Below are 5,653 nucleotides of genomic sequence, written 5' to 3'. Positions count from 1 at the left end.
TGTTAACTTACATGAGATGCCAAAGATGAACTATGACAGAAAATTGATAAAACTAAAGTCTTTGATAAAAACTTGGAAAAGAAGATCACTTACTCCAATAGGACGAATTCAGATAATCAAATCCTTACTTATTTCACAATTTAATCATTTGTTCATGTCATCTCAAAACTGAATACCACTATCTTTGAATTTTTATGGAACATCAAGGTTGATAAAGTTAAAAGGGATGTAATTATTAAAGATTTTTTAAATGGTGGCCTGAAAATGTTTAATTTGAAAGCTTACTTGTGTTCTTTAAAATTTGGTTGGATTCGAAGATTTGTTCAAACTACAGCTAAATGACAAATTGTTTTTTAAGAGTTTGGTAAATGTAGATATTTTAGTAAATGGTGGAAATGAATTTTTACAAATTTGCCAGAAGAAAATGTCCAATAAATTTTGGATTGATGTTTTAAAGCATGGAATACACTGATCAAGATGAATGATAGAAGAATGCTACAGAGGTATCTAGTCTGAAAACCTGTGTTTGGTTTAATACAAATATAACTGTTGATGAGAAGTTCATTTATGATAAAAATCTTTTTGAAAAAAATGTTATTACAATCAATGATCTATTAAGAGACAGTACTACAAAGAGTTTTTACACTTTCAATGAGTTTCTTCACAGGTACAATGTAAATACCAACTTTCTTCATTATCATAGTATCATATCGGCTGTTTAAAAGTTCTTATCATCGGCTGTAATTCCTCAATCAAAACTTCAGTATCCATTTGTACCAGTTAGCATTGAATTTTTTCTAAAGGAAAGAAAAGGTACTAAAGATTTTTATAATATTTTACTAAATAACGAAGCTGTGCCTTCTGGTAAAGTTAAGTGGAACAAAGACTTTGATCTTGATGATGCAACTTGGTCTCAAATTTACAAAATTCCATTCCATTTTACTAAGAACACAAAGTTACAGTGGCTACAGTTCAGAATAAATCACCACATCTTAACAACAAACACTTTTCTTTTTAAAGCACATCTTTCTGTTTCTCCTTACTGTAATTTATGTAATTCTGAAAATGAAACAATAACTCATATTTTATGGGAGTGTAAAGAAGTACAAAATCTTTTAGATTGTTTCACAGCTCTACTTGATGTTTTATTCATTCCATTTGGTTTCAATAAACAAACTTTTATTTTTGGTCTACATTCCTCTAACTCCATTTCCTTCCAAGCTGACAATGAAATTCTGCTAGTTATAAAACAGTATATTTATAGAATTATATGTCTCCATAAATCTCTCAGTACCAATGGTCTTGTCAATTCTTTAAAAGATTATTATAAGACTCAGAAATATATAGCTTACAGCCAAGGAGAAAGAGCAAAAATTAAATTTGAGAAAGACTGGAAAAAATAGCTTAACTTAAACCTTTTATTTGTACACCTCACCCTGAAATATTCACTATATGATAATCATAGATTTATACATTTTTTATAATATTCAGATTTTTTTTATTTATTTTTTTATTTATTTATTTATTCTTATCATTTTTTTTTGTTTTGCCGATATATCTTCCTATTTTTTTTATCTTTGCTTACTGTATGTGCCACTCTAAATACCATCTCTCTGTCTACCCCTCCCCTTTATCTATCTATTTTTCTCTCTCTCTCTCTTTCTTTCCTTTCTCATTGTTTTTCTCTCTGTGTATATTTGATAGTATAAGGTGTATGTGAAGAATGAAAGTGTCCTTGTTTGTCATGTCAAATGTGTTACAAAATTTGAAAAAAAAAAATTACAGAAAAAAACAAAACAAAAAACCCCCAAAAAAAACCATGCAACACACTGCATACACGGGAGGCCGTCCTTAAATGTCCCGGGCTGTTGATATAACATTAATTTATCAAACAAACACACGTGTAACTCACCAATCTAAATAAATAATGGTGCAATAAAATTTAAATGCAAATTAATATTGATCACGATATAGCAATCTTGATCAATTTGCGTAAGTAGTAGTAAGAAGTAATAGTCGTAATAATGACATAGTTAAAGCGAATAGTTGGGCAATTCAAAATGCATTCTTTGGCCTTCAAAAAGTCCTTGTATACGGTGTCCAGTTTTGACCATTGAAATTATGGGGAAGCCCCGTGTAAATTTAGCAAATTCGCCTAACTCTTTGAAAACGAGCCTGCGTGGATATGTCAACACGGACATGTGTTTCTCAGTCGTGTCAGTTTCGTTTTGTGTGATAAACCACTGATGCGGTATGCAAATTGTTTGTTTTGAGATGATACATTGGATGCAAATGAAGTATTCTTACATTAATGACATTGCTTTAATGTCAGAAATATTAGGAAATGCTCTGAGTTCAGTCCTATTTTTAGAACAAGATACCTGACGCGACACCTGCTGAGATATTATTACCGCAAAAACGTAGCTTACATTAAAATTTGGAATGGCGGTTGAGTGAATCAAATACTCTTCATTGATAGAACTTTTAAAGGGAATTGAGAATTATATGAAACCATCACGTTTCCACTGACTATCTGGTGTACTTTTATCTGAGAGTATCTGAAAAAACATTTTAAATTCACATTATTGTCCATTTGTAATTTTATCTAATTCAGTTTTGTCTAAACCAGTTGTCAAAATTATCATATGACTATCTGGTGTACCATTTTTTCAAATCTGAGAAATCTTAAACTCCACATGTCTCCTTAAAGTGTTTGATAAAAATACTAAAATTGTACTAATAAATTCTGAGAGTATTGGTAGAATCAAATAAAAACGTTCACATAAATAGATTTAGATATAGAACATCTGATCAATTTGGTAATGTTCTTATTACATATTGTGAATTAATGACCCTGGGGTCTCACGTCTCACCCAAAATTTGTACTTAGTTTATATTTAGGGAAAACACATTCGAAATCCTGAATTTATTTAACTGCTCAATTTTCATAGATCCTGAAACGTGAAAACAAATTGGTCACATGAATTATCATCTGTCAGATAGCATTTTAACATTATAAGTATTTGGTCCTACAGGCCACCCCTAGGGGCAGATTTGTAAAAGGATGGGCACGATCTGAAAAGTTATAAAAATAGGCTGTTCAAAAAATATTACTTTTTTTAGTATTCTGGAAAGAAAATGAATCACACGTCTTTACTAGTATGAAAAAGGTTACATGTTTTTTTTATTAATAAAAATTACAGTACTAATTTATCTGGGTCTCATGTTGTATCCCCTTGTGACACTAGATCTGAAACTTAACTTTTGACTATCTGTGTATAAAATCTACCTACATTAATGAACTTTTATTTGCTCAATTTTCAAGACTTCTGAATGATGTCAAACTTGGTTACTTAGATGTTTATTGAAGAGTATAATGAATGAATCATCTCCACAGTGGTCCTGAGTGACCATCTACAGAGGGTATTTAGGTATAGAATTTATGTCTGAAAAAATCAGTTTAAAACAAATCTAAAATTTCAAACTGAATACCTAAAAGGTGTATGAAAAAGCAAATACACTTCAATGTATCTGAAAAATCAAATTTATAACTATCATCTAACCAACCACCAAAGTCTATAAAAGATGTTTTCTTGACGTGTAGTGCTTTTTATTGGAACGACAGAGAAGTAGTAATTTCGCTTTCCACCGTTGTCAGTCTATTTGTATCTGGTGTGTATTGTTTTATTTCGGCGGACATGAAGAGCTTATACAGTTTTGAAACAGAAGAACAATGGGCAAACAGTTCCATAGAACAAGATACTGACGCGACACCTGCTGAGGATATTATTACCGCAAAAACGTAGCTTACATTAAAACCTTTGGAATGGCGGGGGTTAGTACCAATCGATATAATAATGGTGTTTTTACCTATATGTATCCGACAACATACTATCCTGACACAATTACATCCGGGCACACGAATCGTATGTGGCTTTTACGGACATCTCGTGTTATTGCTGTGTCGCGTCTTCAAACCATTAAACTTGAAATTTAGTCGGCTTGTGTGCCAGTGTGGCATGTCGTCACCATAAGATGTTCTTAAAAAAGCCACCATAGAATCATTAGTATCCCCAAAATCTCTGAGAGCCTAGCAGAAGTATGAAATCCCATTTTGATAATGTGGGTATGACATAGCCATGGAATTAAACCTCATTCAGTGTACAAGGCAGGCACTTATAAAGGGAGGTCATAAATATTTCTTTTTCAAATGCGAAAGCCTTCATACTAGAAGTAGTGTATGGTTTTAGTTTGGACATCTAGAAGTAGTGTATGGTTTTAGGTTGGACATCTAGAAGTAGTGTATGGTTTTAGGTTTGGACATCTAGAAGTAGTGTATGGTTTTAGGTTGGACATCTAGAAGTAGTGTATGGTTTTAGTGTTGGACATCTAGAAGTAGTGTATGGTTTTAGGTTGGACATCTAGAAGTAGTGTATGGTTTTAGGTTGGACATCTAGAAGTAGTGTATGGTTTTAGGTTTGGACATCTAGAAGTAGTGTATGGTTTTAGGTTGGACATCTAGAAGTAGTGTATGGTTTTGGGTTGGACATCTAGAAGTAGTGTATGGTTTTAGGTTGGACATCTAGAAGTAGTGTATGGTTTTAGGTTGGACATCTAGAAGTAGTGTATGGTTTTAGGTTGGACATCTAGAAGTAGTGTATGGTTTTAGGTTGGACATCTAGAAGTAGTGTATGGTTTTAGGTTGGACATCTAGAAGTAGTGTATGGTTTTAGGTTGGACATCTAGAAGTAGTGTATGGTTTTAGGTTGGACATCTAGATAGTAGTGTATGGTTTTGGTTGGACATCTAGAAGTAGTGTATGGTTTTAGGTTGGACATCTAGAAGTAGTGTATGGTTTTAGGTTGGACATCTAGAAGTAGTGTATGGTTTTAGGTTGGACATCTAGAAGTAGTGTATGGTTTTAGGTTGGACATCTAGAAGTAGTGTATGGTTTTAGGTTGGACATCTAGAAGTAGTGTATGGTTTTAGGTTGGACATCTAGAAGTAGTGTATGGTTTTAGGTTGGACATCTAGAAGTAGTGTATGGTTTTAGGTTGGACATCTAGAAGTAGTGTATGGTTTTAGGTTGGACATCTAGAAGTAGTGTATGGTTTTAGGTTGGACATCTAGAAGTAGTGTATGGTTTTAGGTTGGACATCTAGAAGTAGTGTATGGTTTTAGGTTGGACATCTAGAAGTAGTGTATGGTTTTAGGTTGGACATCTAGAAGTAGTGTATGGTTTTAGGTTGGACATCTAGAAGTAGTGTATGGTTTTAGGTTGGACATCTAGAAGTAGTGTATTGGTTTTAGGTTGGACATCTAGAAGTAGTGTATGGTTTTAGGTTGGACATCTAGAAGTAGTGTATGGCTTTAGGTTGGACATCTAGAAGTAGTGTATGGTTTTAGGTTGGACATCTAGAAGTAGTGTATGGTTTTAGGTTGGACATCTAGAAGTAGTGTATGGTTTTAGGTTGGACATCTAGAAGTAGTGTATGGTTTTAGGTTGGACATCTAGAAGTAGTGTATGGTTTTAGGTTGGACATCTAGAAGTAGTGTATGGTTTTAGGTTGGACATCTAGAAGTAGTGTATGGTTTTAGGTTGGACATCTAGAAGTAGTGTATGGTTTTAGGTTGGACATCTAGAAGTAGTGTA

The 5,653-nt window shown here is 33.1% G+C and overlaps 1 pseudogene; it reads left to right on the top strand.

The window, feature by feature from the left end:
• The first annotated feature begins 264 nt into the window (after positions 1 to 264).
• LOC138332749 (uncharacterized) lies at positions 265 to 1,403 on the top strand (annotated as a pseudogene).
• Positions 1,404 to 5,653: the final 4,250 nt, after the last annotated feature.

Source organism: Argopecten irradians, chromosome 10, assembly GCF_041381155.1.
Source record: "Argopecten irradians isolate NY chromosome 10, Ai_NY, whole genome shotgun sequence".
Classification (NCBI taxonomy): domain Eukaryota; kingdom Metazoa; phylum Mollusca; class Bivalvia; order Pectinida; family Pectinidae; genus Argopecten; species Argopecten irradians.
Note: the sequence above shows the minus strand (reverse complement) of the source record. Positions and strands in the feature narration are given on the sequence as shown.